The sequence below is a fragment of the Muscardinus avellanarius genome (assembly GCF_963383645.1).
Source record: "Muscardinus avellanarius genome assembly, chromosome: 15".
Taxonomy (NCBI): domain Eukaryota; kingdom Metazoa; phylum Chordata; class Mammalia; order Rodentia; family Gliridae; genus Muscardinus; species Muscardinus avellanarius.
In genome coordinates, this window is record NC_137801.1 from 54,135,661 (window position 1) to 54,159,842 (window position 24,182).

Sequence of the window (24,182 nt, forward strand, 5' to 3'; positions counted from 1 at the left end):
GGAGTGCATTATATTGACCAAATCTTGACTGGAATGCTTATTTTTAGAGAAAGCTGAAGGTGAGGATCGAAGATTTGGAGCAGTGAAGAAGGGACTAAGTTTATTTAGTAGGGAACCAGACTGTATGTATTACCAACTCCCAGAGGGTCCACATGAGTGCCCTAAGAAAGAGAGGGAAAGAGGAAGAGGGAGAGGGAGAGGGAGAGGGAGAGGGAGAGGGAGAGAGAGAGAGAGAGAGAGAGAGAGAGAGAGAGAGAGAGAGAGAGAGAGAGTGTTGTGGCTACTCCTCACTCAGAAGACAAAGAAGGCCAACCAGAAAAAGCGAGGCAACCACCTGCATCCTCCCCAAATCAATTAGGAAGACATTTGTCCATTAGCTTCACTCTCTTCAAACAAAGAGAAGGAGCTGGCAAATTGGCCCTAAATAGGTATACACATGTTACATTGCATAATTTTCAGGAATGACGTTAAAATAACAGGACTGCTGTTGGAACAGCTTTGTTTAGTGAACAGCGTACTTTCTGGCTTGTAATCTATGTGACTGGTATAACTAGAGTTATGCAGTCCTTAGCCAGCTTGGCAGTATGCTCTGATGTTAGGGAAGAGAAGCTATATAAAGAGATGTTCCTACTACAACATTCCCATTCTTACCTTAAGATATTAAATGCCACAGGTAACTTGCCTAGGTTGGGGAGGGAAGGATTTTGAATGAAACTGATACTGAAGTTGTAAAATAGAAGTTGTTCTTAAATGATAATTCTAACCAACAAAAGGGACTGCAGATTTTTTTTTTTTTGTGTGTGTGTGTGTGTGGGTCTGAGGATGGAACCTAGAGACATTCTACCTCTTAGCTCTACCCCCTGCCCTATTTTTTATTTTTTATTTGAAACAAGGTCTCACTAAGTTGCAGAGGGCCTCACTAAGTAGCTGAGGCTGTCCGCTAGCCGCGATCCTCCGGTCACAGCCTCCTGAATGCTGGGATTACAAGCTTGCACCACCACACCTGGCTGGACCACAGATTTTAATGTTAAGATAATGATTGAGTAGAGAGAAAGGGGAGTTTGTCATTGTAAAGTTAGGGGTAACCACAGAAAAAAATTAAATTGTTTTGTGTTTACAGCTCACTATGTTGCATCTCCTCAATAAACTAGGTACATGTAAAACGAGGAGAGTACTGTTTTCTGTCCATGTAGTCTGAGGATATTTTCCTTAGTAAAAAAAATGCATATTAAAAGTGACTTGTTTAAAAATCAGGTTTCCTTGACTTTCTGCTCCACTTTCAGCAATGGGGTGTCTTTGTCTTGTGATTGCTGTGTGTCCTTTTCTAGGGATGGGCCATCATCATTCCTGTGCCCAAAGTCAGTCTTGTTATGTTTTTTCTATAGCCTAGTGCCATTAAAATTATCATCCTAATTTTAACTCCCAATAATTGTCTAAATCTCCATCCTTCACTTGAGTCTTATTTAACTGAATACCAAACACTGTAAGGGTTTGTTGTGATTCACATGGAATACATCAATGCTAATAGTGTTAGGAGATATGCTAGTACAGGGCTGTTGAGAGCATAGCGGTTTTGTCCACAGTCTCCAAAGACACTGGGCTCCTTATTTCAGGTGGAACAAAGCATCTTGCCAATCCCATTACCACTGAACATTTACCAATGGTTGACAATGAATCTTGGGATTTGTAGGCACAATCATGTCATTCTAAATGTTCTGACATCTTAGATGGACGATCTAAGGATAGTTAAGTTTCCATTAGCCTGGGGCATGTGAGGAAGTGATGCCCTCTGAAACTTGATGGAGGTCAGTTAAGGATAAATGAAAGATAACACTAATTCATACAGTGGGTAATAAAATTAGGAACCTCATTATCTTAAAAGGTGTTGCTTTCAGAAAATAGAAATGGATTCTAAATGGGTTTGGACAAATTTATGAATGGCAGGTTCACAAATGATTCTAGGAAGAAGTAGGAGGAAGTTAACCTTCAAGGTATATGTCAGAGAAGCTAGTTATGTCTTCTTGAACTCTGCTTTTTGGATCTTCTCTTGATAATAAGACCCAGAGCTGAAGGGAACATAGGCATGGCAGTCAATCTGCTTCCAGCTCAGAAACACATAGAGAGCAGAATGGTAGATTGGGGACAAAAATGGGCACTGGAGTCCATTTTAACTAGATGTCCCTGGGAAGAGTTAAGGGTACTATGGGTTCTTGGCCTATTTCATTTAACTTAATATCCATGACAATTAAAATGATGCTCTTTGCTAGTTTCTAAGCAGGATCACCTGTGCTGGGCAGGTGGTTTTATTTTATCACTAGATATTTCATCTATGGAACTGTTTATTTTAAAAGATCATTATCCATGGAATTTTGATGAGCTGAAATTGCTTTGAGGAGATTGCTTCTAAGAGCAGTGTTGAGTATTGTGACCCTTTAGTGTAATTTCAGATACAGTGGGAAATATTAGGTACTCACACCCAACCTCCTATCTCTTCCATCACTTATCACCTTGCTGAATTTCTTGCATAGGATGAAATAATTCCTATAACTCTAGAAACTTTCCAGCTACTCTTTTAGGAAGAAAATGGCACATTTTATAAGAACCCTTTATCAGCATCGCTTGCCGCTACTACTCTGCCTACGAATGTGGGCATTGAAAAGGTTACAAATAATAAAAATTAAAATATCTGTATTGCTAATAATGGTAATATTTAGAGGTAGGTAACACTGTTATTTAGGAAAACACTCTAAGAATTCCTCATTCTTGAGAAAGACAAAAATCCTTTGGACTTACTATTGAAAATAACTAGGAGAAAATAATCACATAATTCTGAAAAACTAAAATAGCCACAATGCTTTAATTTTACAGTAGTAAATAAAAGAGGAGGCAAAGGCCTTTTTCTTTGTTTCTAAGTAACAAAATAATTGATGACAAATTCTCAGAGATAGGGATGGCCAAGAAACATGAAGATTAATAGTATTTTGTTTTCAATTTTAAGCTGTCTTTATTTTGTGCTGTGTCATGGCCTCTTCTATTTTATCCAAACTGAACCTTAGTATTAATTGCACACAATAGCTTTGCAGTTGTGGTGCTTGTGTAGGGAGCAAACAAGACGGAGAAGATGTATGTGCATAAAGTGACTAGGAAATAGGAACAGCCTGAGGAGGCTCTAAGTGGAAAGAAATCAATGAGAGTGACCAGGAAAATAGGACATTCTTTCCTGAAATTCCCAAATATTTTAGAAATTGACTGCTTTCCCATATGTGAGATGAGGCTCAATCATTTTCATGAGGAAATGTAAAGGTGGATCTGGGATTACCAAAGTATTTGCATGCTATTAATCCAAGTTTATTAAAATGAATTTGAGTCCAAAATTCCAAAGATGATGATCTTAACCATTAGTTAAGAACAGATAGACCAAAGCAAATGATACTTGTTAAATTAATACACTAAGTGCATTATGCTCTAAACTTTACGAAGCACTTTCACCTCCCTGATTCAGTTGACTCTCCCAAGCTCCCTCTGAAATAGATAGCAAATTATTGAAATCTTATTTTTCACAAAATTTAGGTAACCAAAAATCCCATAGTTAAGAAGTTATACTTCAGTGTATGTAGGTTATGCTTTGGGTATTTGATTAGGGTTAAACACAACTCAAAGAATTGGTTACAAAATCCATATGGGTTGTTATGATTTATGAACTCTGGTATTCAACATTAATATAGAAAATGTAGAGGGGACATTTGCTAAGCTGAATGCACAGGTCTTTGGCGTCTTGGACACACAGAACAATATGTAAAGTAATAGCAAAAACAAACAGCTTAGGAAAAGCAAGGTATCTTTGTAATTCTTGGAAAGGATTTGCACCCTATATAAACATGACTCATAAACCCATTGGCAAATAGATTCAAGCTCTTTCAGGGAGAAGTTTCATTTATATATAGGAACTAAAAACTCAGGAGAAGAGAGGGTCAACAACACAAAAAAGATTGACATTACTTAGATACATAATGCCACAATAAATGAGTATCCTGACATTTTAGTTATAGACATTTGATTTTAATTTCTTTAGCACCTGTGCTCACTTTCTAAGGACAAGCCATGCCAGTAATCCTCTCAGAATTTGAGGTGTTGTATATCCTCATGGGATATATTCCTCTAAATTTTGAGAAAGTTCCTTCCTTACTTTTCTATTTTATGGTCACTAGAAAAAGCCAGATTGTATTCATAACTGAGAATTAAAAGAATTTTACTCAATTTCTGCTGTATATGAGCTGAGCAACTTTCAACAAGTTACTTAGTTTTATCTTTTTGGCTTTTCTATCAATCAGTAGATATCTATTGACTTTATATCACATTTAAAACACTATATTTGCCAAAATGGCCAATATGAACATAAGAAAACATAGCATTTGCCTTCAGGTAACTAAACATTAATCATATTTGAACTCTAACTTAAAGTAAGGGAGCAGATATTAGAATAGTGCTGGCATCTGGTAGGTACTCCAATAAATATTTTTAGTAATATAAAAGAATATATGCAGATAAAAAATAAGAAGGAATGTCTACATACATTAATCTTTAATATTTTGGTATTTATCCTATCAAACTATTTTCTATGCATGTGAAAGCCTGTGTATAGATGGTAATATACTATATATGCTATTTTCAACCTGATTTTTCTTCTCTTGATAGCACACATACAGAACATCGTTTAACACTAATATCTGTTAATATTTCCTTAAGAGCTAAACATTTTAGTTTTAAAATCTTCTTTAATAAATGGGATCTGTTATAAACATCTCTTTCTAACCTATGCTAGAAATTTGAGCGTTCCACGGTTCAGTTTTCATATACTTGTATATGCAGATTTTACTTAATCATATAAAAATTTATTTTTGTTTTATATAGGTATGATATATGTATGTGTATATAAAATGTACTTTGATATTATATCATAGACACTTTCAATTGAAGTTGAATATTTCTAATTTCATTCTTTGTCTTGGTGTATATATACAAGTGTATTCAATCATATCCTCACTGGTGAGTAGTCAGATTATTTCCACATTTTAAAATCTTCTTTAAACAATGGTCCAATAAATGTGTTTTTATTGTATCTTTGTGTATTGGTATTTCTACAGGACAGAAACACAGAAGAATCTTAGATAAGAGTTTGCTTATTTTTAATAAATATTGACTGATTGCTGTCCAAAAAGGCTTAGCGATTCACATTTCACTAAGAATGTATAAAAGTGCACCTTCCTCCACATCCATAGCAGCACCATGTTCTGACCCAACATGAACTTTCAGGGATTCTCTTGCTTTCAATTATGAATAGGTGTCTCCATCTGGATTCAAAACCCTCCATAACATAAATTCTTGGTAAATGAATCCAGGTTTTATTCTTCATTATAGTTCTGCCCTGCAGAAATGCTTCTCTTCAGCCAAGGCAGTTGCATTGTTTCTAAAGCCAAATTATTTTTTCTTATTCTTCAGCTTCTGCTCAAGGCTATTCGTCCATCTCTATTTGGATTATTTTCCATCTTGCATCTTTCTTTCTGTTCAATTTTTCCATTTTTCAAGCTCTGTGTTCTTTCTCGGTCCTTCTGAAACTCTCAACTGTTCCTTTCCACTCTTTTTATTCTTCATGTTTTATTCATGTCTGTCTTCTTGCTCTTTTGTGTAATGCATTGTGTTGAGTACAGTTCTTTACATCCTTGTTCGTTGCTTATACTAAATTTCTGAAAATGCAGGATCTCTTTCTCATTAGGATTTTTCATACTGGAACTTAATCTTTTAAAATCAGGTTGAATTGAAGGGATCAGTGAAAAAAAGAGACCACAATTTACTCTGTGAATTTAGGGAATGAAGCAGAGGAAACATTCAAAAATAATGAGCTATGTTTCACACCCGAGTTACTGGGGACGTGGGAAATTCCTTTCTCTAAAAATTAGAAACTAGAGGAGAGCATAGTTTGGCAATGATGATAATATTGCGCAGGATCCATTTGGGAAACTGTTGGGCCATTCAGGTCTTGTAAGCAGCAAGAGGTGGCTGAGTGCAATGCTGACTTTGAAGAAAGTTGGAACTTGGAATACAGATAGAGGCTTTCCTTAATTAATTAATTAACTATGGTACTTGGGATTGAACCCGTGAACATTCTGCCTCTGAGCTACAACCCCAGGCCTTTTTACTTTTCTTTTTGAAACATGGTCTTACTAGGTTTCTGAGAGTCTCCCTGTGTTGCTGAGTCTCTCCTTGAACCTGTAGTCCTCCTGTCTCAGCCTCCCAAGTTTTGAAATTACAGGCATGTGCCACCGTGCTCAGCTCCTAAATTTATTTCATACGCTTTTACTTTGAGGCTAGAATGAACAACACATGGGGAATAAATAAGAGAAATAATTCTCTTCTATGTGTAAACACTATACAAAGTGGAACTGCCTGGCAAAACAAACAAACCAACCAACCATCCAACAAACAAACAAACTGGCCCAGAGCATTCAAACTTTCATTACTCATTAGTCATTACAGGAAACACACAGACATTGGAAGTCTATTTCTCAAGTGATGTGAGTTAATGATGGTCGCACTTCTGACTTTTTTATTGTTGTTATTGTGCGTGTGTTTGTGAGTGCATGTGCATGCATTTGTTTTGTTTAACCTGATGAATATTGTTCTTGGTCCTCTCCGGAGCTAGATGACATTTGGTAGCTGCCCCACACCTGTACAGTTATCCTAGTTTTCAAAATACTGAAATCCTTCTCTATCTATGTTAGATCACTTAGCACAAGTCTCTTCAGTACTCCCTTGCCATCTCCTTGGCAGCCTGAAGTCTTCTCTTAGAACCACTCTCCTCACTTTCACCTCTTCCACTCAGACTTCCTCAAGTGCTGGCAACCCAAGAGTTCATACCTCAGGAAATAGGACCCTCCACAATTCTGTTGCAGCTATGGGAACTGATGGGGTCTACACACTACTGAATCTTCACCACCCAGATGCTTAACCATCATATCACTGAATCCACATATAGCGTGATCCAAGCTCCTCCCTGTTATTTAGAGAAGGAATTACTTGCTTTGTCATCTGAACCAGAAAATTCTTTATTCACAGAGCACCACTTCTTGATACGTGGTTAGTGCATTAATCCAGATCTGCAAAAGCTAGCAATGTTGGAGAATAAGAGGTTTGCTGGGCATATCATGAAGAAAGTTTATATCAGGGAAGACAGATATATGCAAGTCCTTCAATGTTTGCATTCCAAAGTTAATGACAGATCAGATGAGGAAGCGAGCCCATTTGTAAATTTAAGTCTGATTTTTCTCAATACAGACTTTTACCAAGGAAAGCACCAAGGGAGGCTCTGTGCTCCCGATATTGCCAGCATTATTTACCTCATCCAATCTTTCCAATAAAAAATGCTAAAGAAATAAAAAAAACTATTGATCTTTATTTATTGACTTCCTTGTGAGTATAGTTAAAGTTGACAGAGATCAATCACAATAAAGTTAAATGAATGATATAGTATAACACGACCTGTGATTGCAAGTGAAGTTTTAATTATAAGAATGTTAACATTTTCTTGTATGCAGATTGGGTAAGGATGGGATTTTTCAACCAATTAGGGATGCTGGGAGTGAAGGTTTCTTTTATCACCTCACATGTTCCTCAGTAATCTTTTGAGCCTCTTTTGAAGAACAAGGAAGAGGAGGAAGAAAAGGAAGTAAAATAGCTATTTCTCAAATTTCTTATTAAGTCTGTTCACCCTGTTCTTCATTGGAGGTCTTAAGTGAGATTAATATCTGACACTGTTAAGAGGGAGGAAAGAGAGATACACTGATGTGGTGAAACATCCTCCAAAAAAGCAGAATGCCAGCCTTCTGCTTGGAAGAAAAACATAGTAGCTTCTATTTCATGATTCTACCCCATATACTACATCAGTAGGAATTTCCCTTCTGCTTTTTCTCCCATCTCTTTTATGTTTTTTTATCACGAAAGTAAGAGATATCCTTTGGGAAAAAATGAATGTTATCAGTGGAAGTTTTCCCATCCCTTTGTTTGGAGTTTACTTGGTCCAAACAGCTCAAACCCCAAAGTTCTGGAGCTAATGACAATTATTTCTGTTTCTTGTGGAAATGAAAATAGCAACAACAAGTCTTTGCAGGTTCTTGTCCTTCTGACAATGAGAATGTATTTTCCTCAATCATAAATATATTTACTCTTGGTCCATTTGAAACCTAATACCAATTCTTGTCTGAAATCAAGCAATCAGTTGAGAAGTTATATAGATAATTTAAGGGATCTCAGTGGGGATTGAAGCCTACCTACTTTTGCCTTGTTCAGCTAGTGTTATGGAGTGGACACCCCCTCAAACAGGTTCTTGTTACTGAAGACCTATGGCTACTGACATTATTTGTGTGCCCAGGTACATTGGAACTGGAGTATTTATAGGGTCATAGGGGAGTGTTATATCCTATTATTGGTGGTACATAAAATATTGTCATGTCTGTCTTTCATATCTGATTTTAATACTGAATATCTTAGATTTCAAAGTCAATAATATTAGTAGAATTTGAGAAAAGGATATGGTCCTGCTTTCTATGGTTTTCCTATAAGACTTAAAATGATAAACTCTTTTGTTGGTGCTCAGAAACATGTTCTCCATCCTATGTATGGGCTTCTCTCCACTCCATCCCCTCCACAAAAACCAGAGCTGACAGAAACCGTCTGTGCTCTTATGTAAAGGTGAAAGAAATAGGACTGCTTTTCAGGGAATAAATGTTTCTTTGATTTTCTTTTCCTTTTCAATTTTTTGCCATTAATTTTAAACTTTCCTGGCATTTCCCAGGCAATAAGAAGAGAAAAGGGAGGGGTCTCTGGAGGGGGATTCTGGCCCTTCTTGCAAATTAGTCACAACTGGTTGTCTATTTTGAAACACAGCCTGCCTGAATACAAAGAGATCACCACCATCTTTCACATTCAAAGACAATTGACAGTTTGTCCAAATGCAGGAAATAAGGGTCATAGCAATTTCCATAAGGGGCATAGTTAATGTGATTCTGGCCACTCTTAATGCTGCATGAAAATACCAAGTTTTGTGCAAAAATCAGCTTAGAGTGCCTACCTATATCACCAAGAAAAGAGAGACCACCCAGTCTCTTTTGGGAAACCTAAAAATCTCGGATGGCCTAACTCATTTTTAGCGGGTAGTGACTTCAAGCTTCTCATTGCCATTCACTTAAAAGGTTGATTGTGATGCCCACCGTATTTCTCCTGATCCAGGAGTTAGGGTAAGGAGGATAGGATGTTTGGAGGAAGGAAATTGTTTCTTAGGAAATAAAATGTTGTAAATAAATTGTTTTAAAAAGGCTATTTAATATTTTTGTTTTGATTAAAAAGCAGCTCTAGTTCTAGTGCTTGGAGATGTTTGGGGATTCTCGCTTCACGTAGAAATTATAGGACCTTATGGAAATCCCTTACTCTTTCTGTTTTGTTATTTTTCTTAGGTTCTTTTTTCTTACTTGAATATACATGTATATGTAAATATATATATATATATATATATATATATGTGTGTGTGTGTGTGTGTGTGTGTATATGTATAAACATATTTAAGAAAGAATGTATATGTATCACTATTGCTGTGCATTCATCAAATGTTGATGAGTCATATATTAATTAGGATTAAGTTCAGCTACTAGTTTAAAAAAGTAGCAATTGGCTTAGAAAGAAAATTAAAATTTTATTTATTTTTTACCTGAAACTCTGGAGAAATGAATTTCAGGGCTGATATAATAGCTTTGTTGCCCAAAGTCCTTCCAGTTCACCACTCCAATATCTCTAGACAAGAGTCCTCTATCTCATGCTCTCATGTGGCATTGGTGATGAAACCTGCAGGATAGAGGAAGGGTGAAGAAAAAGAGAGCAAAGGAGAAGCATTTGTTCTTCTTCATGAAAGAGTGATAACCACCTTTCACTGCTAGGAAGCTGTGGAATATAATCTTATTTCTGCAAAGTTCTGGTTGAAAATTACATTAATATGAAAATTGGAGAAAAAATGGAGTGATAGTATCAGTGTCTTTTGCAAGCCATTTACCTAATCAAAACACATAACACCAGAGAGTATGTAAGACACTCCTATCCTTTATTTATTGAAGGGATACTTTGGAAAACATCATAGAACCACAAAACTTTCAAAGAATTTTCTAGCAATGCAAGGTACGTCACTATTCTGCTTGTTCTATGACACTGTAAAATTGATAAAGTCATCACAAGAGAAAATATGAGGCCAAAAAAACAATGTAAGTTGTTTGGTATGACTCAACTAATTAGTGTTATTTTACCTGATTGATGTCCTGCATCCTTACCTAAATGTGTTTGTTTTAGGACTTGCTTTGGATATGTAGCTTTGGATGCAAAATGTTATGCTGTCCTTCAATAGTTCCATGTTTTATCCATGGTAAATTCTGGCTTTGAAAATTATATGAGCATTTTTGTTGTTGTTATTCCTTTGTAATGTCTTGGTGCCTATGGCGTTTTACTCTTTCTATCTTTCTTTGTGTCTGTTTTTATATTATACAAGTATATTCCATGATTAATTCACAAATTCTTGTTAGATAACCTGTAGAAAGGTCATCTTGAGTGCTCCTTGGTCAGTAAACACAGCCATGCAGTAGTAGTCAGATGATCAGGACCATGGACAGCAACCCCACACTTCCACCCAAGCTTTGTTTACGTATGTTGAGTGTTGTATCAATCCTGGCACAGTAGAGATTTTATAAGAGATTTTGGAAGAAGAAAACTCTATGAAAAGTCTACCTTGCTTTCTACCCACTTTCCTCATCTTTTCTCACCACCATTCTTACCTTACCAACCAGAGAAATTTTTTCTTCAATTTTCTCCCAACCCTTTATTAATGTCCAACTTCTACCTCTAATACCAGACCATAACAATGGTCTACTTCATATGGTTATTCATAATTTTTTTCATACTACATTTCTTCAACATTTGGCACCTTATTAGTTCAAACTTTGTTTTCAATTCAAGTGAATGTATCAGGCATAATTTATTTGATATATTGCCAGGATTAATTAAGATAAATTCCTAGACTCTTGAGTCACTGGGTCCTGTTTGTTGTCACTCAGCTAAAATGCAACTTGTTCTAATGGTTCTGATTCATTTCTTCATCTTCACACTTATTTTTAATACAGTGACACTAGAGCCCAAGTCTTTATTTTGTGGGTAATTAATTTAAATTTGAGAAAAAAATTGTATAATGAGCTCAGTCACATGGAAGATTACTAGCAGATTTGGGCATGAATTACTTGTTTTTTGGCCACAGACTCACCCTCACCACCACGTTGAGCTAGTCTAACATATTGCTTCTTTGAGACATGAAAAGTAGTCAAATATGAGATGGCTAGAAAAAACCTGTAGCTTGTGGTTACTGTGGAAAATATCTAGTTCAATGACCTTTCTGAAACACATCAAAGTTTGTGCTGTCTTACTCTCCTATTTTCCACATCTTTCTTTGAAAGTAGAACCCTTGAGTATTGCACACTGTTTATTCTCACAATGCAACCTGTTCTAGTTGCTTGGGCTTAGTAGCTGGTTCCTGATGAGCCCTGAACTAAATACATTCATGAGATTAAGAGCTCTCATTCAGGTTTGCTGAGCCAGAATCTTTTTTTCCCCACAGTATTTGGAATTGAACCCAGGGGAATTCTACCTCTGAATTCCCAGCCTCTGAACACCCGGCCCTTTTTAATTGTTTTAAAAGCTCTCACTAAGTTGCTGAGGACCTTGCTAAATTGCCAAGGTTGGTCAGGAACCTGTGATTCTCCTGTCTCTGCTTCCCAAGTACTAGGATTACCAGTGTGTGCCACCACGTCCTGCCGAAGACCAGTTTTTAAAAGTTCCCTCCCTGTACTCCTTATTAATGCTTGCCTTGGTGATCTGTAATAATGTGTGTGACCGTATGAAATTTTTTATTTTAGTACTGATATAATAGTACTGATAATATAATAGTACTGATATAATGCATTTTTTACTTTGAAAAATTCCCAAATGGGGGACTGATAAGACTTGGGTCAGTATAATTTCAAAAGTAAAATTTAAGAGCATTTAAAACATAGCACAGTTGTTTATTTTTTTGTTTGTTTTGAAACAGGTTCTCTATAGGTTGTTGAGAGTCTTGCTAAATTGCTGAGGCTGTCTTGGAACTGCAATCCTCCTGTGTCAGGACTGGAATTATAGGCTTGCTCTACCACGCCAGCTTCGCTTTTTAAAAAATCCAATGCAGTGTCATGTATGTGTGTTTTCCTATTTTCTTCTCATTTTTGTTGTTTTCCTCCCCTTTATATTAATGTGGCCATATCTAACCACATTCACCAGTACTCCATAAGAAGGCCAAGTTGCCATGCAGGAGTTTTACCTCACAGTGGGGAGATATTAGTTAATAAGATCCACCTTGTTCAGATTTATTGCTTTAGCATATTTCATGCTAAAAATATTTTTCTACCATCTGCTAAGATTAGCACTCTAGTGGTATAATAAATTTACTCACCCTGTTTCTGTGATGTAGTTTGGAACCAACTTTATACTTTATTCGGCCTAATTGAAAATAGGCTAAGATAAATGATGCACTTTGAATTTCTCTCTCAGACATACCATTGTTCATTACTTCAACAGGGGATAAGCACATCTGATTGTAATTTTAGTGATTCAGTAAAACAAAAGTTCCCATGGCAAAAATTCAGTGCTCACTATCATCATCATCTAGTAGAATTTTGTAAAAATATTTTATATTGTTGTGCCCTCACATGAAATATTGGCTTTCATTTAAATACAAAACTGGCGGCCATCTTTCCAAAACATGCTGTGAAAAAAAATTCATTTCAGTGAAAATATAAGACTTGATAGATATTCATTTACATTTGAGGCTGAATCTGAAGGCCAAATTTAGAAGTTGATATATTTTTGGCTTATTGGGAAATTTGGTTTTCCTTCTCGTCTTCAGTCTTCTGCTTAGATTTGAATTGTTTTAATCATGTTGAAAGAAAAGACAGAATACTTAAGGTATTTATTTTGTGCTTGATTACTAGAGCTCCATGCCTTTGCATACTTCCTTCCAATTTTCATCCTGGCTTAACCATGACACTTTCTTTGTCCAAGAAGACACCAATGAATGTGACATAAGTGGAGGTTTTATTTTTCATTTTTTATTATTTTATTTTATTTTATTTTATTGGGGACATTTGAAATTGAACTTGGAGGGGGTGTTCTACCTCGGGGCTGCATCTCCAGCCCTTTTTATTAAGTTATTTTTATGTCAAAACAGTGTCTTGGTAAGTTGCTAAGCTTGGTTTCAAACCTGTGATCCTCTTGTCTCAGTCTCTCAAGTACTGGAATTACAAGCATGTACCACTATGCAGAAATTTTAAAAGTGCCTTCTGATTAGCACTTGGAAACAAAGTTTCTATGTTAGGAAGCACAGGCTAGCTTGCTGGAGACATGCAAGCTATCTGACAGAGCATTAACTGTGAGACCAGGCAGTGAGGCTCTCTTAGGTCCCCTAGCCCTGCTGAGTCACCCACCAGGCAACCATATCTGTCTCAGTTTACTCTGTAATTCCATCAGAAGAGTGTTGTAGCTAAGCTCAGTCTAAATTGTTGATCTACATAATGATGAATATATAAAATCATTTTTAATTTACTTAAGACTTTAAAATGTCTTACAATTTAAATTGTGGTAAAAACACTCATAAAACTGTTTTGTTTTGTTTTAACCCACAGATTTCAGTTGCCATTTGTCATGCAACAATAAATAACCAATAAAATTCATGACACACCCTCTACTGCCAAGAAACATGGAACTCTATGATTAGTAGAAGAATAATGGAGAGACCACAGCCTAGAAAAGGTTGTATATATGGGTGAATGGAGATAAAGAACAGTTTTGAAGATCAGGATAAGAAAATAAAGAACCAAACATATGGATTATTACTATTTAAAAATTTTTTATTGGTGCATTGTAGTCATACATCTTAATGGGATACAAGATGGTGGAGACATACATGGACACATCACCCAATTAGCCCTTACCCAATTCCCGCCCCGTTTCTTCCCCCTCCCTCCTTCTCATACTTGGCTTAGTGATTGACTTTGATATGTTTGTTAAAGTACATCAGGTATATTAGAGAATTTTCCCCTTCCATCCTCCCATCCCCTCAGTCACCTTATTGCTCATCTCTAGATTATTGCTATTTAAAAGCATTATAAATAGCATTTTCCCCACCTGTGAAATGGGAATGAGTTTCTATTTAAAGAGGATCCATAATCTACATGATAACTCAAAGCAAGTCTGGGCACAGAGTAAATGAGAGTAAGCATATAATATATATTGCATACTTGTACAACATTTGCATAATGCATATATACGCAGATTTTACATATACATATATGTAGTTATCATCCTGTATGCATAAAATATTAGCAAACAATTGGTCAAGTAGAAAAAAGTTTTCTTGCAGCTATGATATCAGTGACCCATAATGTTAAGACACAATAAACAGAGATGGTTAGACTTTGTTTCTAGCACTTCTAGCACACAGTTGACAGGTGACGGGCATGTCATGGCCCAGATGCAGTGAGCTGGCTACAAATTGGCTACTAGACATTGCCAAAATCCTCTGTGGGATGGTTAGGGGTAAGCCACATTAACAATGCATCTGGGATAATATTTTTAGAAGAAAAGATTTCCTCAAATGTCTGGTTTGAACTGTCTCTATACCCTCCGATATGAGAAAAAATAAAAATTCTACATTATAACAGAAGACATATTTCTATCTACTTCAATTTTCCATGCCCAACCATCTTCTCCATGTAGAAAGAACAATTAAATAATTAATATGTGATATTAAATTATTGAAAATAAATAAAATCTTAGTAATTGAATTCTCTCTTCTTAACATGGACGGTCTGCTGATGAGGAGATGGAAGTCTGTACTTGAGGATAGGTCTCTAAGCACATGCATACTCAGTAAAAGGATGTTCCCCCACATTTCACCAGAAAAGATGTGTTTGGTTGCCAGAAGGTGTTATTTGTGTAATTCAATCAGAATTTGGATCACAAAGATGCAGCCCATGTTCAAGGGAGAACAATGTTGCTACAATTCTCTGACCAGAGCCTTGAGGTGCTACTGAAGTGCCCAAAGTGCTTGATTGTCCCTCCCCATTCATTCCCTTCCTTCTTTCTTCTCTCTTCTCTCCCTTCCTCCCTCCCTTCCTTCTTTCCTTCCTTTTTCTTTCTTCCTGACTTTCTTCTTTTCTGTTTTTGTAGGTAATAAGAACAGAGAGAGAGGAAAGATATATGTTTATTGGAATGTTATCATCTGCTATGTTTCTGATTTTCATCTACCGTTTCTGACTTTTTTCTGTTGTTAAAAATTAAAGCAAGCCTGATGTGGTGGTGCACACTTGTAATCTCAGCATTTGGGAGGCTGAGTCAGGAGGATCACAGTTCATGGACAGCCTCAGCTACTTAGTGAGGCCCTTTGCAACTCAGTGAGACCCTGTTTCAAAATAAAGAATAAAAAAATAGGGCTGGAAGTGTAGCTCAGAGGTACAATGTCCCTGGGTTTCATCCCCAGTGCAGAAAAAAAAATAGCAAATTATTTAGCCTATTTATTTCTCCTCTTCATTATCTCTTAAATTTGTGAAACCCTTGAAGGAGTGAGATAGTTGATAATAAATTCTATCATTTGTCTGTAAACACAGTACATTGTGGTGGTTAAGAGTCTGAACTTTGGGTCTGAAAATCCTGGTTTCCCATCCACATGTGATATTTTCTAGAAGTCTGAAACTAAGCAGGCTGATTTGTTTCTTTGAGACTTGGTTGCTTATCTGTTAGAGTGGTGCACACTTGACATACCAGCATTCGGGAGACTGAGACAGGAGGATTGCAGTTTGCAGACAGCCTCAGCTACTTAGTGAGGCCTTTGCAACTCGGTGAGATCCTGTTTCAAAATAAAGAATAAAAACTAGGGCTGGGGGGTGTAGCCTGAAGGTAGAATGCCACTGGGCTCCATCCTCAGTACAACAAAAAATGCCTCACCTCAAAGAGTGGTTAAGATGATTAAATGATATTATCTATACGACAAAAACGGTACATCAATGCTGCTCAAAAAAGGAGGATATTATTATTTCACTTAAGAGTACATGCTGGACTACATTATGAAATTTCATGGCTCTATACTCTCTGTCCCTAACCCTACTCACTTATGATCAACGGGTATAACACAATTGGCCATGGATTGGGTCCAAGGCCAAGTCTGTGCATCAGCAAAGGCCTTACTAAGTGCTAAGCTCAAACTTGTGGCTATGGATGCAATCACTCTGACATCCTGATCTCACCCATTCACAGACAGCTTTTGTGCTTTCAACCCATGGCTGCTTTTAAATGAAAAGCAGCAGAAACAACATTTGGAACCCTCATGGCAGCTGTAGTTAGAGAAGACACCAGAGATGATTAGTCCAACCTGCTCATTTTTCAAACTGTGCTATACAATATGGTAACTGCTAGCCACATGTGACTAATTAGCACTTGGTATAAGGCTAATCTAAATTGAAATGTTCCATAAGCATAAAATATACCCTGATTTTTGAAGACTTAGAGTTAAAAAAGTAAAATATTATATTAATAATTTTGTATTGATTACACATTAAAATAATACTGTTTCAGACTTGTTAGATTAAATAGGATATTAAGCTCAGTGGCTCACATCTACAATCCCAGCTACTTGGGAAGTTGAAGCATGAGGACTGTAAGCTTGAAGCTTCTTCAACTTAGCAAGATGGTGTCTCAAAAAAGGGGGAGGGGGCTGAGAATGTAGCTTATTGGTAAAGTGTCCGTGGCCTCAATTCTCAATATACTCAACCCTCAAAGAAAGAAAATGAAAGTAGTTTTGCCTTAAAGTTATCTTCAATGCGACTACTAGAAATGTATAATTACAAGTGGGTTCACTTTATGCTCTTACTGGTATTGTTATTTCAAACAAAGCAAATCAGCCTCAGAGGTGTGAAGCAAATTGCCCAAGGTAGCTCAGCTCTCATCAGTAGAACACACTATCATCCTAGATCCCCTGGCTTACAGTGTTTGTCTCAACATGCAACCTTCTCTTGCTGAGAACACACAATAAACATGTATTTATACACATATACATCTACACATGTTTAGAGTGAGATATCGATACACATAGATATTTATCTCTTGACACTGTAAGAGTGAGTCCCTAAAGATGGTCAAGTCGCTGAAAACTGAGATTTTTTTTTAAAACCCTGGCAGCACCTCCTCTGTGACCAGCTGTGCTTCTCTCTCCTCTCTCCTCCTCCTCTTCTCCTTTTTCTCCTTCTTCTTCTCCTTCTTCTTCTTCTTCTTCTTCTTCTTCTTCTTCTTCTTCTTCTTCTTCTTCCTCTCTCTCTCTCTCTCTCTCTCTCTCTCTCTCTCTCTCTCTCTCTCACTGTCTTGGAGACTGTACTTGTTATCCATTTCTTGTTTTGGTTACAGAAATTGGTATTGTATCTAAAACAATTGCTGTTATTAACAGGTTAAGCTGCTGGGATGTTAAAATAAAGGCTTCCCAGCTTTAGTGCATTTTGTTGTAATCATCTCCCAGATGCCTTGTCGGAAATCAATTCAGGTTCAAAACTGGCTGGAATTGGGAGGTCAAGGCTTTGACGGACTAAATATTTTATCTTCTGCTCATGTCTGGAGCTTTTAAAGATGTGGACTGGGGGCTCTTTTCTCATACCCCATCTGGACAAAGATGATTGGCTTTGCCATTTGCCCAGGTTAGGACAAGGTTAAAATCAATTATAATCAATTATTAAGAGTCTTCTGTGGCCACATTGCTTAAAAGGGGATTTTAAAAGTTTCTCAGTTCCTTAACATGCATATCTTAGTTGCTGCTGGAGATGTTATTCTAGAATGCCAAATATAGATGCTATCAGCATCAAGAGTAAATACACAGAATTTCTACCTCCCATTTTCTCGATACTTATGTTTCAGGACAACAGGAAAAGACTTAAAAGATTGAGATAATCATCATTGTGGCACCAAGTTGAAAAATCTTGTTACCTTCTTATATGTGTTAGACAACTAAAGCTATTTATAATTTGCTCACATTGTCAGACTATTTCCTAGGAATATATTGAGATACTCGCTGTAGTTCTTATGTGATCTTTTGCAGTGTGAATGCACATAGAACTCCTCAGTCTAAAAGATTGAAATAAGCATAGATTTCTAATTCCATAATAATATTCAGACAAGCTAGATCTAGTCCTACATTTTATAATAAAAACACTAAGACTTGGAAAATTTAAATGATTTCCCGTAAGTCTTAGAGATGTTTAAAGAAAAAATTATATCACTTAGTTCCTAAATACATGTGTGGCCTTTAAACAGCCAGGTGAATCTTTTCCTTTTATACAATTATTTTCATATATTAATAATTTTCTTCATAATGATTAGAGAAGAAAGCTTACTCATACAAATGAGTATCACTCTCAACTTAGGAACAGCAGATGATTTCAACAAATAATATAATTTTAATGTGTTCTTAAATGTTTGCTTAAGCCGGGCGTAGGAACCCACGCTTGTAATCCCAGTACTTGGGAGGCTGAGACAGTAGGATCCGGGCTCATGGACAGCCTCAACTACTTAGTGAGGCCCTTTGGAACTCAGTGAGACCCGGTTTGCTTTGCTTTATTCTTCATCTCATATTCTGTAAACAGAAGTCCCATGTATTTCCAGGTTTCATCTGGAACCAGTAACTGAAGGTTCAAATTCTACCAGAAAAGTATTCTATTTTGTTTGTCTGTGTCAAAGGAGACCTGTAGCAAATATAATGAGAATTTCTCCTTAGACATGTCCAATAAGAGCTACTGAATGAGGAGTATGGTAGTTTCGTAACCTTCATAGCATTATTTTTACTATTATACTCTTTATGACTTAATTTCCTGTGTCTACAGAATGGGAAAAGATTTTTATCACTTATTCATCAGCAGACAAAGGTCTAATATCTAAAATATACAAAGAGCTTAAAAAGCTTAACACTAGAGCCAGGCATTGTAATGCACGTTTGTAATCTCAGCATTTAGGAGGCTGAGACAGGAGGATTGCGGTTCACAGACAGCCTCAGCTACTTAGTGAGACTCTCTGCAACTCAGTGTGACCCTTTTTCAAAATAAAGAATAAGAAATAGGGCTGGAGGTGTAGCTCAGAGGTAGAATGCCCCTGGGTCCCATCCCCAGTACCGCAAAAAAAAAAAAAAAAAAAAAAATCAAAAAGTGGGCAACAGAACTTAACAAATGTAACATAGTCATTTTAGAGAGTAAATACAAATGGCCAACAAAAATATAAAAAATGCTCAATATCTTTAGAAATAAGGGAAATACAAATTAATACCATGCTGAGATTGTATCTAATTCTAGTAAGAATGACAATCATAAATAAACACAAATAATAATAAATGCTGGTGAGCTTGTGGAGAAATAGGAACCCTGTTACACTGTTGGTGGAACTGCAAACTAATATAGCTGCTAAGTAGACCAGTGTGGAGGTTTCCTAAAAGACTGAAAATTAAACTAATTTATGACTCAGTGTTATCGCTCCTGGGCACATCTTCCTTTGTTTATTTTGTAGAAACACAATTTATATGACTGAACCCTTCAAACTTTTCACTGTTAAAAGTCCACGATGTTCATTTGAATTCTCACTCCTGTCACCCAAAATGCTTGACTGCCAGCCACAATAGAAAGGAAGGAAGACTGATTTAGTCACAGATCTGGAAGTCTCATTCCATGTTAGACTGGTTATATCTGAGGAGCTCAGGACATTGAGGTAGGAATCAGAGAGAGTGAACAAGTGTGGAAGATGAGAGAAATATGTCGTCCCCAAGTTATCTCTCAGTGGTCTACCTCCTCCATCCACCTCCCTGCCTACCTTCGCACTCAGTAACTTCATTAATCCATCAATGGACTTATCTGATGAAATTAGAACACTCATGATTCGAGTATTTCACCTCTGAACATGTTGCATTATCAATATATTAGCTCTTCTAGGGGACATTCTATAGCCAAACCACAACAGGATCCTTGGTTTGATTCTAAGAATAGTTTGTTGCATATGCAGTGAAAACCTGATTCTGTTATCCCAAGGCTACTAAATTGGTAGAATTCTCACTATTTCTTTCTGTACTCAATCTAAGTTTGTAGAATATGGTATTAGAACAAGATTAAAAACCTTTGAAATTCAGCAGGCAGTGATGATGCCATGGTTAGGGAACTATGGAGTGAGATGGACTAAGAAGTATTGTAGTTCTTTATCTACGAAAAAGAAAGAATAAAACATTATTTTGGATGTTTAATACAGTGCAAGTAAAATTCTTATCACAATGCCTGGTACATGGTTAGGTGCTTTTTAAGTGGCCGCTACAATTTTAATATTCATTTTGTGTACTCATCGGATTCAAACTATGGTATTAATTTAAGAGCACAGAATAAACATTTAAAATATATTCATTCATGGTGTCAACCTACAGAAACTGATTGGTTGACAACTTTTATGTGCTGGTGTGCTAGTCCTAGGTGGGAAATGTTAAGAGAGATAACCTTGAAAAATGAAAGGGAGGGCATCAGTGGGTACAATAACAGAGAAAAAATAGGCACAGAATTTCAGTATATTAAATTACAGCTTTATTGCTTGTCAATTCCTGTTAGGTTTGGTAGCAGCCTTGGCTCTTCTCATTGTAGCTACCAGCTCAGAAGACCTGGCTTTGGAATCTGCGCATTCCACATGGACATGCTTTGCTTTGAAGTTGTGGAGACCTTTGTTTATATAGCTCCTTAATTCAAATATCTTATGCTTTTAAAACTGACTCAAACCTAGTGTGTAACTTCCTCTCTGAGAAGAGAAACTAAAACTGTACCCTACCTGTAAGAGTGTGGATATAGTGACAGATGAAGAAAACGGCCCTCCATTTTCTAAAGTACCCCGTGATGTCCTATCCTCGATTTTCCTGCCTGGGTATAGTTTCTTTTTAATTGGTTTTGCATCTGATAAGATGAACGTTGAACATTTGCAGTATGTTTGCCTTCTGCTGCCAAGCACAAGCTCCCCATCACCAGCAGGGCCTGCCATCCTTGCATTCAGCACCAGCATGCCCCGTTCTATTTGGACCTACTGGCTTAGTACCAGACATGGAAGCATATGAAGGAGTAAAGGAGAATGAATAACCCTGTTTAGTTTTTCTTGAAGCAGAAATTATTTTGGAGGAGAGAGTACCCCAGAGGTCCCCTATTTCCTTTACCTTTGTGAAAGGAACACCCTAACTTTAAATATGATTCATGTGGTAAGCGATACATTCAAAGAGTAAACGCAGAGATGAAAGCTTCTATTTATTCTGTATAGCGAGAATACAAATCTGGAAACAGCATCTGCTTCTCATTTAAATGTATTTTTTCTAATTATTTAGATGTATAGAGGCACCAAGCCAGGTTTCAATCAACAACAAAGGTCTTGTGGTATCTAAACAAAATATCATTTCTGAAACCACTGGTCCTAACCCTTAAAATGGCTTAAAGACCTCAAGGTGGCTTTTTAACACAAAGTAGTTGTAAAGCTGGGGCATGAGCCAATATATTTTTGTTTTTTAAGTCAAGTTTGAAAGTAGAAATAAATATTGCTAGAAAGATATTCCCTGATCCCTAAATATACTGCATAATTAATCCTGGTTCAGATTCACCACACCTTTGGAAAAACAAACCATGGAATTTTTGCCTCTTGTTTTCAACAAAGAAGAATGAAGAATATTTATTATTTTGGATGACTTGGAAATATGGGTTAATTATCAGAAACACTATAAAAGAATTCAGTGCCTCAAATGTCAACTCATATAATTTACATCTCCCCAAATTTTACGACTTACAAGAAGTCCAAATAAAGGAGTCTGATCTTTTTTGAAACTCTGAAGCTATTTACAATAGATAGGCTACACTTTAAGAGAAAAAGACATTAGACATTTGAGAAAAAGGGCCCTAAGAACTTTTCAAGCCTCCTTAACTATTCAAGCCTGATATGGGAGCCCAGCCTGTGTGAGAGACCTGTAGCTTCCATGTATCTTCTCAGCCCAAATGGGGCCACAACCAAGAGGAAGCTGGAAGCAGAGGAGAGTCAGAAGAAGGAGAGGGTGTGCTGTCCTGGCTGGTTTAGAATGAGGCTGCGTCACTGTGCTAGAAAGTGGGGAGCTCCTACTTCTGTTTACCCCTCTCTCCATGAAGATGAGGCTTCTAGTGTCCTATTTTTTTTCCTAGTCCTAGACACTACTCTTCACAATTTTTATTGACCTCAGATTCACTTAAGCTAAGTTGATCCCTTGTCTCCTAATTATTCTCTTACCAACTTCTGGCTGATTAAGACTAGAGGCTGAAAAAATGGAGAAATTTTTATTTTCTATTGTTTTTTTTTTCCAGATAATTTTCGATGTGTTCTGTAGATATAAAATAAAGGGCATAAAAAAGAAAAACTTTCTCTCTCTTTCTCTTCCCCACCATCCTGCCTCTCTGGCTTGCTCACCGTACCTATTTTTGTCTTATTTTACTAGCTTTCTAACCTACTGCACTCGTGACCCTCTCTGATATATGATAATTGAATTTAGGGCAAGAGTTTACATTCTTATATATTTTATGCTTCATAACCTGGCTAATTTCAAAAAGGATTTGAGGCAGCAAGAGTAAATGGCACTGGGAGTTTCATGGATATTTTTACTCTACATTTGGCCCATATTCTTTTAGGCTGCATACATTTCCATAACTCTCAACAAGGATTGCATTTGGATGACCTTTTGTCCAGGGCAGAATTTGCAGAATTGCAGAGAGTGAAACATGAATTCTTCGGTGTTTATAAATTTACCAGATGAATTAGATGTTTCTGCCTCGTTTCAGTAATGGTTCTATTTATTTATTTTAATTTTTTTTTTACTTACAAAAGATACATGTTCTATTCTGGAAGTTGAGGACAGATGTGAGATTTAAAATATCTCCTGTTTGGCTGTGTGACTTTGGACAAAGCACTGGCCACTCTGAACTCTAGATTTTATGCTAAATGGGAATAATAAATCAATAGCATCTTTATTATTGGGTCTTTGTGAGGATCAAATGAGATAATGTACATGTAAGACTTAGTAAACAATAAGTCGCTGTGTATTATGCAGTCAGTGTGGGTGAGTGCTTTATTTACTTTAATCTCAGCTTCATACAGTGAGAGAGACCAGGCCCTCGCTCTCTGGGATGCTCTAGGAAAAGTGCCTCATTGTGTTTGGGCTTTATTTATTGAATGCATTTGAATGAGCGATCATTCTAAGAGCAGAGAGTCATTCAATTTGATTTCACAATGGGGTGATGGGTGAAGCTGGAACTGCATTCTCAAACGCATTATCCAGAACACAGGAAACAAAAACACTTTCTAAAAGTGACTCATCTTTAATATCTCATAGCAGTTCTGAAACACTTCATTCATTCATTTTTATAGCAAACTCTTAATTGAGATTGTCATAAACTGCTTGCCGAGAGAGGTGATCATGACCTGGGAAATGAGGTGGAGTAATTTACAAATCGGCTTTTGTCTGGCTGGAGTTCTAGCTTATTCAGGATGTGCCTTTAGGTTATAATTCCACACCCTATTAGCACTATGCATTTTAGGTGCCCACTATATGTTAAAATGAAAAAAGTGCATGATGTGGCTTTCTCCCCTAGAAAGTCCTTTTAACTCTTTTGTTCTAAGAAACAAACACTATCACTTTCCTCCTTTAGAACCCTTCTCTCCTCATCTGTCTACTGTCTATCCAACTTTCTTCCCACATGGACCTTATAAGTATAAAGTGAATGAATGTCCACTGGGCCTTTCCAGCTCTTCTCTATGAAACCAACAGTGAGGTCCTTCTTCTCATAAGTTCTTTACCATGTACAGTCTCCACAGTGTACCACTTTTAAAGGTATTTTATCTTATCCTTCTTTAAAAAATTCCTTACCCCTTATACCCACTCTCACTATATTCCAAGCTATATGAAGAATTCTGACTTTCATGGCAGATGAACTAATTCTGCCTTTTTCTAGGTGTGGTACCTT